Source organism: Sus scrofa, chromosome X (genome assembly GCF_000003025.6).
Source record: "Sus scrofa isolate TJ Tabasco breed Duroc chromosome X, Sscrofa11.1, whole genome shotgun sequence".
Taxonomy (NCBI): domain Eukaryota; kingdom Metazoa; phylum Chordata; class Mammalia; order Artiodactyla; family Suidae; genus Sus; species Sus scrofa.
This window is the reverse complement of record NC_010461.5, coordinates 6,417,333-6,429,432: the sequence shown is the minus strand read 5'-3', so window position 1 is coordinate 6,429,432 and position 12,100 is coordinate 6,417,333. Positions and strand designations below refer to the sequence as shown.

Here is a 12,100-nt window from a genome sequence, read left to right as displayed (position 1 = left end):
CCCTAAAAATAAAAATAATTAAAAAATTTTTTAAAAAAAGAGAGAAAAGAGAGAAAAGCAAAGGCTTTCTTTTGGAAGCTGGAGCCGTGCAATCTTTCCATATTCATACATTTCCACATCTGTATCTATCTTTATATGATATGCACGTATATGCATGTACTTACATGTATGCGTGTGCGCCCCCCCCACACACACACCTACAAAACACCATGCAGTCATGCTTCACATGCACATACGTCTACACTGTAAAGCTTGTGGGCATTATAACAACTATCACACTTGGAACAAAGCAGCCAGCCATGCCTTTGCTCTGGCAGCCGACACACTCTCTTCTGACCTGTCAAATAAAACGAGCCTCTTGTAGATCCTTCCGTTCAAGGGAAGGGCTGTTTTCCATCGAGAAGACCACCTCCGAGTTGCTGAAGGCGACTAACAAAGGCAGCAACTGGAGAACCAGTAGGGAGAGCACAGGCGCCCTAAGAGATGGAACCGATTCCCTAACGAGCTGGAGAGAAGACCTCCCCCTGCACACCTTGCATACCCAGCACACTCAGCACTCCCTTGGGGGCCAGGAGGTGTGCCTGCCTCCTGGGCCACAAGACCAGACCTGGGCCTTCCAGCTGCCCAACCCATCCAGGCAGCTACACTCGGTCAAGCGCATCATGCATGGCTCTCTTGCTATGTCCTCAGGAGAAAGGGCCCTTCTAGGTTCAAGGGCTGCTCTAGAGTAAAACCCAGACCATGCCTGACTCCCTGACTTCCCCGTCAGGCAGCTGGGGCTGCACCCTCCCTGGGCACGACCTCCAGCGCACACAGCAGCCCCTGCCCCAAGGCCAGCAGCTGGAAGGGCTCGGCATCTGCAGGAGGACAGGAGGGAGCGGCAGGCCCGCTGGCACCCTGAAAGGGGGCAGGTTTGTCCTCTGCTTCCCGGCTGAGAAAATATTAACCCAGCTGGACGAAGTCAGCTGTTTTTTATTATTGGTTTGTTTCTTTCTTTCTTTTTACAGATGCACCTGCACGTAAGGAAGCTCCTGGGCTAGGGGTCCAAGTGGAGTCACAGCTGTCACACAACATCACAGCCACGGCGACACCAGATCTGAGACACATTTGCAACCTACGCTGCAGCTGCAACGCCAGGTCCTTAAGCCACTGAGCAAGGCTAGGGATCAGACCCTCATCCTCACAGATCAACAATGGGTTCTTAACCCACCGAGCCACAATGGGAACTCCTAGGTGTTGCGGTTGTTTTTAAAATATGTATTGTGCATACACTGATAAAAAGAAATGTTTCACATTGAGGTCTGGGGGAGTCCCTCTGGGTTTACATGAATTAACCTGGATTTTACACTAACTAAAATGGCCTTTTTGTGGCCTATCCAACATATGCTGTTCATCTGCTTTAATTACTAAAGAAAGGATGTATTGACCAGAAGTGAAGAACGGCCACGTTAAAAATAAAGATGCAGGAGTTCCCGTCGTGGCTCAGTGGTTAGCAATCCGACTAGGAACCATGAGGCTGCGGGTTCAATCCCTGGCCTTGCTCAGTGGGTTAAGGATCCGGTGTTGCCGTGAGCTGTGCTGTGGGCCGCAGATGTGGCTCGGATCTGGCGTGGCTCTGGCATAGGCCGGCAGCAACAGCTCTGACTGGATCCCTAGCCTGGGAACCTCCATATGCCATGGGTGCGGCCCTAAAAAGATAGATAAATAAATAAATAAATAAACAAAGATGCAATGAATGCCTCCCTTTCTGATGATAAGACGCCCTTGTCAGGGGCCAAGTCCATCCCGACTCGCTGTGGACGTGCAGAAGTGTTTCTGTGAAACCCTGAAGGAACATATCCCTGACTCGTTAGCTGTTCTTCGTTTTGACGGGATATAAAACTGTGCTGAACACGAGGCTTCTCCAGCGCAGGTCCTCAGATCCATCTGAGAGGCATCTTGCGGGATACAGCTCTCGGTGTGGCTGAAATAAAACTCTCTTCTATCCTATTATAGATTGTTCATCAATTATTTTCATCAACAGCATGAAGACGGGATATTATCAAAATCACCTCCACAATGCAGGAGATGGTGGCAAGAATACAAAAACAACTGTCTGCTTACCAAACACAGAATGGCATTTAGACGTGGTCAAATGGACACCAGTCGGCAAAGGTGACTCACAGCTCAGATGTCCTGTCATGCACTACGGCATCGGGCCTGCCGCGGAGGAAGGACCCTAATTCAGGACGATTTACCAATGCCTTCCCCATATTTCACTTCAAAGAGCTGCGGGACACATGAACACTTTTTTCCCTCCTACTAAATCTCTTAAAATCTAGCATCTACAGACCTGGTGCTTAGTATTTAATACAGATCCACCACCTCACTGAAACAGAGAATCAAATTAGCTATAATTTACTTTAAAACCTTTGCCACCTTTGCCTTTGGCCACCTGGATTCACATTTAATACGTCGATTAAAAAGGATCTCTAGGAGTTCCTGCTGCAGAGCTGAGCTGCAGTGTCTTGGGAGCCCTGGGACGCAGGTTCAATCCCCAGCCCGGCACAGTGGGTTAAGGATCTGGTGTTGCTGTACCTGCAGCTTAGGGTGCAACGGCAGTATGGATCTCATCCTTGGCCCCAGGGAACTCCACATGCCATAGAGCGGCCAAAAGTTGCGGGGGGGGAGTTCTCCTTGCCAAGTGCGTCAGGCAGGATGTACTGAGATCTACCCAGAGAAGGGACAGAACTCACCTGTGGGAGCAAAGCCCCACTGACAGGCAGACAAGGACTGAGAGCAAAGGACATGCACACGGGCCAAAAGCTCTGCGGGACCGGAGGCCACTCTCCTCTCCAGGTAGCACGCGTGGGGCGGCCTGGTCGCATCTCATTCCACAAGCAAAGCTCCCTGCCGTCCATCCCACGCTTAACTTTAGAATTACATGAGCAGAGCAATTTCTAGACCAAGTCTGTCCCCTTATTTTTTCTTGGACTTCCTCCCAAACTTGCACAGTGAAAGCCATAAAACCCCTAACTGCTCCTTACTGTTCCAACTGTTAAGAAATCAGGGAAAATTAAAAAAAAAAAATAAGTCTAGATACTCATGTTGCAACAGAAGAAAGGCTGGGGGGAAAATGTAATGTATACATGTAAGGATACCCCTGACCCCCTTGCTGTACAGTGGGAAAATTAAAAAAAAATAAAATAAAATAAAATCACAACCTTAAAAAAAAAAAAAAGAAAGAAATCAGGAAAGCAAGGTCCCCAAGCAAAAGGACCAAAGATGGGAATTAGGGTTCTGCTGGGGATCATAATCCAATCTGTTTCCCACAGATTCCAAGTGACTGCTTGTTAGATAATGTGAATAATTTGTGTGTGTCCACGTGTGTATCTGTATCATGTATGTTGTACTTGTGTCTGCACGGTACACACGTACCTGCATCTCTGTGTATATGTATAAATATCCCCTTTTTTGTATTTTCAAGGATAAAGTCAACGGTGAGAGTCAGATCCAGAGATACAAAGCAAAAAAACCCATGATGACTTAAGGACTTTGCCAGCAAATAAGCAAGTACACGCCTCCCCACACACACATTACAGGCAAACATAGGAGCAGGCAGACAGCTGCACAAAAGACAACTGAAAAGGAAGCCGCAGCCAGAGTCCCAGCAAGTGATGTGCAGCTTAGGTTGTTCACGCTCATGCCGAACATGCTTGGGACACGTTACCAAGGGGAGAGCAGCTCCTGGAGCAGGGAGCACGGGGCTCTAAGGAGCAGGGAGGACTGAGCTCTAAGGAGCAGGTAGGGATGAGCTCTAAGGAGCAGGGAGGACCAACCTCTAAGGAGCAGGGAGGACTAAGCTCTAAGGAGCAGGGAGGACTAAGCCCTAAGGAGCAGGGAGGACCAACCTCTAAGGAGCAGGTAGGGAAGAGCTCTAAGGAACAGGGAGGACTGAGCTCCAAGGAGCAGGGAGGACTCAGCTCCTGGAGCAGAGAGGAGCTGGCTCTAACCGGTTGAGGCTCCTGGAAACCCACAGCCCCCCCAAGGTTGGAGTCCAGCTGCTCCCCACTGCAACTGGAACAGAGAAAGATCTGAGCCAGGGCTGCAGAGCAAAACAAAATAGTCTCAAGGGGAGAAAGCGGAACAAAGGCCACATTAACATGCACGGCTGCCCAGCAACGTACACACCCTTTGAGAGGACACTGGCCTGTTAAGAACCCCCTAAATTTTACCTTAAAAAGATGTTAAAAGCTATATATCAAAGGCTCTTAAATTTCCATCAACACTGCCTGATTTCACTCCTACTGTGCAGAGAGCCAGCTCGGTGTCTAAGTGCAATCTGCAGCTCTGAACACAAAGCTTTATTTCCAGATGCCATCTGTTCCAGATGCCAGCCTGTGACGTCACTGGGCTCCTTTCTCGGGTCCCCGTGTTCTGCTCCCTGCCTCCCCATCTTTTTCACAGCTGGCCGCTCATCCCACAACCTGCAGCTCCACCAGCCCTGCTGTCCAATTACTGTATCATTTGCCACGTCCACTGTCATCCCAGGGCTGCGTGCCTCTGTGGCGGGCAGGGAGCCGGTGTCCTTCTCCAGGGCCTCGAAGGCCAAAGCTAGTCGCACGCACTAGGTTGTGCCACAGCCTGGGGGGCCGTTACACACAAAACGCAGGTGTGGCTTTCCGTCGCCACGCAGAACAGGGAGCGGGGAAGCCACATTTTCCAGAGATGCAGGCAGTCAGGTTCTTAGCAGTGGGACCTTTCCGACAAAATGAAACGTTTTTGGTCCATCCTGCAATCACTAACTCACTGCTGTTCTGGAAACAGGGTGAACCATGATCTTCACCCCGAAAGAGGACCATTTCTGGACGCTTCTGGCCAACCTAGGTAACACACCCTGCAGCCTCCTACCTTCCCAGGTACTTCTGGAATCAATGACTGGAAAGGCATGCTCGGCCAAGGTGACCTGCGCCCTCGCCTGTGGCACGAGGCTGCTGTTCTGGGGTCCGAGGCCACTGGCGAGTGAATCGCAGGCCCTGCAGGCTTGTGGTGGGAGGCAGCGGCGGACAGCACCCTTGGTGTGGAAGGGTCTGCATGGGGGCTCCTACCGCGTTCAGCACCTCCCAGGAAAGGGCCGCCCCAGTGGAGGAGCTGATCTGAAAGTACATCCCGTGCCAGCAACTCCCCACAACATAAGCCACCAAGCATCCCAGCCAGCAGCCCCCACCCCAGGGCGCTCGCGGGTACCAATGGCACCCTCTGCACGATGCAACTGCCTCATTTCCACGACGGAAGGAGAGGGAAGACAGAGCGGGTTCCTGGCAATAACAACCCTGACACGGAACCAGCACCCCGTCCAGACTAGCAACGGACAAGGGGGCTGCCGGGTCTGAGGTGGTCCAAGGCAGGACTCGGGTGTGTGCTGCAGAACCAGGGCCCCGCCCTGCGCACACAGAGCGGAATAACCTCAGGGCAACCAGGGTGGGGCCTGAGGGCTGCCTTCCAACACGGGCACGCTTTCATGCGTGCCTCGGGTTCACCATGCAGCTGGAGGCTTTGAGAAAGCAGGCGCCCATCCAGTTGTGGCAGGTGTGAATCTCAGGGGCGCTGTGAGGCGTTGAACTGTTTACCAGAAATCACAGGCATCGGCATGTCGGGATGTCTCGGACGTTGGCAGTCAGATGTCTAAAACCAGACAGTGATGCGCCTGGGGCTGAGCAAAGAGCCGGGCGGCTGGGCGAACATGGGACACCATGCTGCTCCACGTGCATGTCTCCTGTGTGGGCTGCTGGTGTCTCCACGCATCTTCCTGTCCGCCAGGAATTCCAGCAGAGACCTATCACCTTGGGAACGTGCAGGCTCTCTGTCTACACAGCACCCCATATAAGCCAGATGAGGCAGGAAAAGGAGATGGGGGCCAGGCATGGGAGCCCAAGAGCGGCCATCAACCAACCATCCACTTGTCAACATAGAGAAGGACGTTAGAAACAGTGGCGTTCCCGACTGGGATCCATGAGGATGCAGGTTCGATCCCTGGCCCCACTCAGTGGGTTAGGGACCCCATGTTGCTGTGAGCTGTGGTGTGGGTCGCAGATGTGGCTTGGATCCCACGTTGCTGTGGCTGTGGTATAGGCCAGCAGCCGCAGCTCTGATTCCGCCCCTAGCCTGGGAACCTCCATTTGCCACAGGTGTGGCCCTAAAAAGTAAACAACCAACCAACAAGAAGCAGCAGGTCTGACTCACAGATGCCTAGGACTGAGGACATCACCACGCTCTCCTGCCCGGGTGGGAGCAGGCACCGGCAGTCCGACTATCCTTCTCTCCCAGCTTCCAGGCAGGCAAGCAACACTCAGCAAACGGATGCACAGATACTCGCGAGGCTGAAGGACAGAGCCGTGCCTCCAAGCTGGGCTCCAACTGTGGGTTCAGCAGATGCACCTTGCAGGAGGACGGGAGCCCGAGTCACCCTTCGCCCGCTCGTTTCTTTACTGCAGCCTCTCCACGGAAGATTTCCTCGGCGCCCGCCCCCCGAGAGGCTCCCCTCCCCACGAAGCCTGTGCCGTGTGGGAAAGCACTTCTTTTAGAAATCTGGATGAAGTGTTATTTCGCCAGTGTCTTAGCAGATGGAGAAAAAGGTCTGCTGCTTCCTCTGGGTTTATTTCTGCTTTGCAGGCAGGCGGAGGGTGAAGTGAATGAAGTCCAATGCGCCGGGTGTCATTTGCGGTTCTGTGGGGAAGGACGGATTCAAAGAGTCCACTCCCAGAGGGTCCCAAACCCAGTGAGGAAAGGCGCGGATGTGCGGAGGCGCTGGCGCCCAAGAACAGAGGCGACCTGGATGTGGAGATTCTAATCCGGGACAGCCCCTCAAATGCCCAGCTCTGTGTTCAGAACACGTTTCCAGAATCGATTCCAGGCCTCTCTCATTTCCGAAGCTTGGAGACCTTCCTTCTCGGTCCCAAGATGTGACAGTTGGGAGCCTTTTTTTTTGGAGAAAATCAGGCAGCTCCTCTCTGCCAATCAAAGTTCAGGACAGTTTCTGGTGTGAAATTACTTTTCAGAAGAGTGGAATCGCAGAGGCACAGACAAATGGACTGGAAAAGAGGTTTTCATGTGAGCGAAGTTTTCTCCTGGCATTATTTTACTTTCTGTCCAAAAAACACTCAGCAGACACAGGCTTTCTGCACACCGGCGGCCGATCTGGAATGTTCTCAGACCTGGCTGAGCTGATGTGATCAGGATTTCTGGGGAAGCGGGGCTGGCTACAGATGATGCTTGGCCACCAGCCGTAGAGGGCGGTCCGAGTGTGCCCCGTCTGAGCACACCCTGCCAGTCTGACCATGTGACCTGGCAGGACAGGATCTGTCCGGAGAAGCTGGGGGACAGAAGAGAGTCCTCAGGGACCCCAGAGTCCCAGAAGAGACCTGCCAGCTCTTCCAGCGGGCGTTCAGAGCCCTCAGCTCCGCTGCACACAAGGTCAGCCAGGCCCACAACCAACACCCAAGGTGGAAAAAAAAATGCAAAGCATCGACAGGAGAGCCAAGAGAGCCAGCTCCCTCTGCGTGGACCCCTGGTTCCTGCTGCATCCGTGGGAAACTACCGCGGCCTGCTTCACATCAATATACCAGGCTGTCTAGAGGACCAAACGGATACATTAAAAAGGACCCCTAACCCGCAGAAAAGAACAGAGGAAACTGTAACAAGTAGCAGAGGCTTTCCTACCTTCCCAAGCATCAAGTCTCCTTTCCCATATTTGCTTCCTTGCAAAACAAAACAAAACAGAATGCTGCAAACACACAACCCCCTGCCTTCCCTCCCACCCAGAACAACACCTGTTCTGATGGGGGGGAGAGCCAGGTAATGGTATTATTCTTCATTTTTGGTTTTAAAGCTTTTTTTGTTTTTGTTTTTTTGTTTGTTTTTGTCTTTTTAGGGCCGTACCCACGGCATACAGAGGTTCCCAAGCTAGCAACACAGGATCCAAGCAGCATCTTCGACCTATACCACAGATCACGGCAATTCCAGATCCTCAACCCACTGAGCAAGGCCAGGGATCAAACCCTCAGCCTCAGGGATCCCAGTCAGACTCATTTCCGCTGACCCATGAGGGGAACTCCTGATTTTAAAGCTTTTTTTTTTTTTTTTTCTTTTTTCTTTTTAGGGCCACACCCACGGCATATGGAGGTTCTCAGGCTAGGGGTCCAATTGGAGCTACAGCTCCCGGCCTACACCACAGCCATAGCAATGTGGGATCCAAGCCGCATCTGCGACCTACACCACAGCTCATGGCAATGCCTGATCCCTAACCTCGGGATCGAACCTGCAACCTCATGGTTCCTAGTCAGATCTGTTAACCACTGAGCCATGACAGGAAGTCCCGATTTTAAAGCTTTTTAAGTGAGAACGTTTCCACTGAATGTGGGAGAGAGCAGATACAGCCAGTCCTGCAGTATGTGAGCATCCTTTTCGGTTCGCAGCCAATTCTGTCTCTGCACCCCACCCTCCAAGTCTCCTCTGGAGGACTCCCATGACTGGCGATGACTGCAGACCCACGGATCGAAGCTCTCCTGACATGTCCTCTGTCAGGGAGCCAGGCCTGGCCAGAGGTGGGGGGTGGTGAGCCAGTGCTCCCCGCAAACCTGTGTCTGAGAAAGCCTCCCAGGCAGCCTGGCTGTCCTGCCCAGGTCAGCAAGCTCGGCTTGGCGGGGCCTCGCCTCCCAGGGAGTGGGGGGACAGCGCCAGGAAGAGGGAGACCTGACCTATTTGGGAGAGGGTCTGGTGAGTACTGACCTTTTGGGCCATGCCTGCAGCCCGTGGAAGTTCCTGGGCCAGGGACCAAACCCGCACCACAGCAGTGACAACACCGGGTCCTTAACCACGAGGGCCACCAGGGAACTCCCTGGTGAGTTCTTTTTTTAAAGCAATGATTTCATTACTTTTCTGGCTGCCTATTTTTAGCTGCTAGCAGGAAGGTCTCTCGTGACCATCTGTCCACCTGTAAACCCAAGTGGAGCTTCACAAACTGTCATTCAAAGTTGGGACAGAAGGAAAAAATCACGTCTGAGCCGCCATGATCAAGATCACATTATTATGACAGACAGACAGTCAGAATTTTTGGAGGTTTAGATTGTGTCATTAAAAATATTTTTTTCCTTTTGGCCACAGCCTGTAGTGAGCGACTTGAGGTGGGGTCTTGGTTCCCCGTCTGGGGATTGAACCTGGCCGCAGTGGTGAGTCCTAACCACTAGCAGGGACCTGCCAAGGTTGTATCATGTTCATTAGGTGTGCCCTACAGCTATAAAAATGTATGGAGTTCCCGTGTTGGCACAGTGGAAATGAATCCGACTAGCATCCGTAAGGACGGAGGTTCAATCCCTGGCCTTGCTCAGTGGGTTAAGGATCCGGAGTTGCCATGAGCTGTGGTGGAGGTTGCAGACACGGCTCAGATCCCGTGTTGCTGTGACTGTGGCGTAGGCCGGCGGCTACAGCTCTGATTCAACCCCTGGCCTGGGAACCTCCATATGCCACAGGTGCAGCCCTAAAAAGACAAAAGAAAAAAAAAAAAATGTAAAAGCCACAAACATGACGGCACAGGTGACAAGCAATACAGGAATTGGGGGTCACTGAGTCCTTGTACTTTACGTGTACATGTGGTCCTGAACCACTTCAGGTTTTTGCTTTTTTCTATTTATGTATTTATTTTTGTCTTTTGTCTCTTTAGGACCGCACCCCTGGCATATGGAGGTTCCCAGGCTAGGAGACTAATTGGAGCTGCAGGAGCCAGCCTATGCTACAGCCGCAGCCACACCAGGTCCAAGCCGGGTCTGCGACCCACACCACAACTCATGGCAACACCAGATCCAGGACCGCATCTGTAGCATATGTCGGTTCCCAGGCTAAGGGTCCAATCGGAGCTACAGCTGCCGGCCTACACCACAGACACAGCAACGCCAGATCCGAGCCTCGTCTGAGACCTACACCACAGCTCACGGCAATGCTGGATCCTTAACCCATTGAGCATGACCAGGGATGGAACCCGAAACCTCATGGTTCCTAGTCGGAGTCATTTCCGCTGTGTCACAACAGGAACTCCCAAGGTATCACTTTCAAACCATAAAATTCACTGACAATTCGAAGTGTCCTGTTTGAAGTTTGGGTAAATGTAGAGAGCTGTGGAGCTCCCGTCGTGGCTCAGCAGTAACAAACCCGACTTGTACCCAAACCTGCAACCTCATGGTTCCTAGTCGGATTCGATAACCACTGCGCCACGACGGGAACTCCTATTTATGACATTTAATTTTGATAGCAACACCATCTCACAGTAACTCGTCCAGAGCGTTCAAATGTCCTGGGTGCTAGATGCCTCGTGAGGGTCATTTCAAACCTCCCCTGCGTCTGCGTACCCAATTCTGCAGACGTGCATGCTGTGGTTAGAGTCCGCATGGAAGCTGGGGGTGTTTCCCTCTCTCCCTCCCAACTTCCCATCTCCTCACCCCTCAACTCAAGGCCACTCTGCACACCTTCACCTCCCAACCCCCCTCTCGTCCTCCCCAAGCCCCCTGCCAATCCGCAGTGATCCCAGCCCTGCACACACACTCTGGCTGAAGACCCTGCCCTGACCCCGCACCAGGGGTTCCCTTATCCCTGCTCTGATTCGAGATCTTCAGAGGCCCCTCCATCAAGCACTTCCCCAGCTTGTTAACAAAGAAGCCTCTCTTCCTCTGAACCCCGATAAGGATTTTATCCCTTCGTGTGTGTCCCCAAATTGTACTTAATTCACCTGACATTTTCATTCAGCATCATTAGACCAACAGCACCCACTTCTGCCTTGTCTACACCCGTGGTCCAGGACCTACCAGTGCCCGGCACAAAGCTGGGTTCAGCGAAGGCCCAGTGAGGTCGCAGGAGGGAGGGAAAGGGAGAGGAGAGGGCAGAAGGCAAGGCTGGCAGGCTGGTTCTCTCCGACCTTCTGGCTGGCCTACAACACAGCCATTTACACTTAGGCTCTGGACCGAATGTCTGTGTTCCCCCAAATTCCTTTTTTTTTTCTTTTTTTGCTTTTTAGGGCTGCACCTACAGCATATGGAGGTTCCCAGGCTAGGGGTCCAACTGGAGCTGCAGCTGCCGGCCTACACCACAGCCACAGCAACATGAGATCTAAGCCACGTCTGCGACCTACACCACAGCTCACAGCAATGTGGATCCTTAACCCACTGAGCGAGGCCAGGGATCGAACGTGCAACCTCACGGTTCCTAGTCAGATTCGTTTCCGCTGTGCCACGACGGGAACTACCCCCCCTCCCCAAATTCTTATGTGGAATTCTAACTCCCAACATGATGGTACCAGGCGGCAGGACCTCCGGGAGGTGATCAGGTTGTGAGGGTGCAGCCCTCACGAGCGGCAGGCGTGCCCTTAGGAGACACAAGACGGCCTGCTCCCCGATCCCTGCTCTGCACCACGTGAGCACACAGCAGGACCACAGCCAGCTGCAAACCAGGGAACAGTCCCACGTGGCCCTGAATCGGCCAGCAGCTTGATCCCGGCCCGTGAGAAATTGAGGACCGGTGTCAGACCCCCCAGGCGTGCGGTCACGTGTCACCTGTCGTACCAGGAGCGGGGAAGCCCCTTCAAGGGAGGTTCTCTGTGCCTGACGTGGCTTGGCAGGCTCCTGGCCGCATGCCAGTGACCAGGCCGATGATGTACGACGGCCTCGAGACCCCTCCCCTGAGAAGGCAGCTCTTCAGAGCGGCTGGAGGCCAGCGTGCCTGGGCGGAAGGCCTGGGAGCGGACTGGGGCTCCCTCCTCTCGTCCGTGACAGGTGGACGGATGGTCCCAGCTCGACTCCCACCTGCCTTCCTGCAACGCTGCCACCAACACCACCGTGACCGCCACAGGAACGGGTCCGAGCAGCAGATCCAATTAGACTGACCTGCCCATTAAGGACAATGGGAACCAACTTAATTTTCCACGAAACAAGGACCGGAATAAAAATATTAACTGAGTATTGGAGAAGCACTTGCTGTTTTGAATCTATTTAATTCTTGTTATATAGCCTCTATTTATTTTATTTTGACAAGTTTATACGCTCCATGAGTATAAATGTCTTGAGGTGGCTTAGCAGAG

At 52.8% G+C, this 12,100-nt stretch overlaps 1 protein-coding gene across 3 annotated transcripts in view; it reads right to left on the bottom strand.

The window, feature by feature from the left end:
- Nucleotides 1-12,100, bottom strand: part of SHROOM2 (shroom family member 2) — a 154,190-nt gene that overhangs the window by 20,969 nt on the left and 121,121 nt on the right. The gene's annotated exons all lie outside the window — the stretch shown is intronic.